Source organism: Chenopodium album, chromosome 24 (assembly GCF_948465745.1).
Source record: "Chenopodium album chromosome 24, dcCheAlbu1.1, whole genome shotgun sequence".
Classification (NCBI taxonomy): domain Eukaryota; kingdom Viridiplantae; phylum Streptophyta; class Magnoliopsida; order Caryophyllales; family Amaranthaceae; genus Chenopodium; species Chenopodium album.
The window spans coordinates 32,807,931-32,809,474 of NC_137857.1; the positions used below are offsets into that span (position 1 = coordinate 32,807,931).

A 1,544-nucleotide genomic window follows, 5' to 3' on the forward strand; every position below is an offset into this window, starting at 1 on the left:
ACGCAAAATTTTGTGAAATTGCATCCTAAATTCCTAACCGCACAACTTTCTTCTACCCAAAGTTCTCATGATAAGACAATTTTTTTTTTTTTTGTGACATTTTCATGAAAAGACAAATTAGAGCAGGGAAAAACGTAGCATTTTGGGTAAGTATTCTGTATTTCCTTCCTACTACTATGTCGGTTACTTCCATTCCTCACTCATTCTTCTTCAAATCTAAAGACACGGTACTAAAAAAAAATAGGGGGCGATCAAATCACGATTACATCATTTAATCACGAGACTCATTATTCCATAAATCAATCAAATTTCGACTACATCATTGTATCACGAGAATTCTAAACCATGGAATAATTACATAAAACCATAACCCAAATACGTAATTAAAATGAAATTACATACAGAAACAAATTAACAATTACACAAAATTAATTCCATCTTATTCCCATATACTACTATATCAATCAATACATTTTTTTTTTTTTTTTTTTGTGTACAACAATTATTCATTTGATTCTTCAGATCACTCGAAAATTCACGATTAAAACCAATAATAGAAAACTAAAAATCTAAGCAGAAACCTTCTTAAAATAGGTAAGACTCCTAAAATGTTGCCATGGCTTATCATAAACAACAGTTTCGTACTGTTGATGATCATCGGCAGCGATTAAAAACCGGTAATTAGTTCCGGCGACAACCTGCGACTCACCTTTGATGATTCTGACAATTCCGAGGTGAGAATTCGATTGTTCGTTGTGTTTCGCAACCGCGAATTTGGCGACTTCTTGAACATAGGGGTCATTGATGTCTTTGATCGGTTTGTAGCCTCCGAGGACGGCACCGGTACGTTTTCCGGCGGCGGATACGGCGGAGATTACGACGAGGAGAGAGAAAACGAGGAGAACGTTGCGGTTGGACATTGTTATCTGGATTTTAGGAAAGAAAAATAGGGAAGTTTTTTGAAAAAAGTTTCTAGATTTGAGGAGAGAAAGTTAGATGGAGATTAATGGGATGAAAGTGGGTGGTGGTTGAGGGGTTATTTATAGGGAGGGAAAAACGCGGAGATAGGATACTTGGGAGATGGAATCCAGTCCCACATTTTTTCTTTATTTTTTTTAAAAGAAAAATGACAAGGAGTATTTTAGGATTTCCATGTTTTATTAAAATTGTTATATACACTAGCGTGTACCGTGGGTACACTCAACTAACTTAAAGGTAATTGTCAAAAAAGAATAAAACTACGAGTATCATTAAAATGATAAAAAAAAAAAAAAAAAAAACTCATAGGTGTACGAAATACCTGATATATAAGAGCATCTCCAATGATTCAATTATAAGGACTTGCTTGCATTTTAAATAAAGTTTCTAGCTACATGCTTACCATTGGAGAACAAAAAATTGCGCAACATGCAAGCAACTATAGCCCAAACAAGCTACATACTTGATTGAAAAAGAGTCAAATAAACTTCACCATATTGTAACATGTGTATAATTATTATTTTTTTTTAAAAATTTTGTTTTTAACAAACTACAATATGTTGTAA

General features: G+C 33.4%; 1 pseudogene; it reads right to left on the reverse strand.

The window, feature by feature from the left end:
- Positions 1–569: 569 nt before the first annotated feature.
- LOC145610872 (cysteine proteinase inhibitor 1 pseudogene) lies at positions 570–920 on the reverse strand (annotated as a pseudogene).
- Positions 921–1,544: the final 624 nt, after the last annotated feature.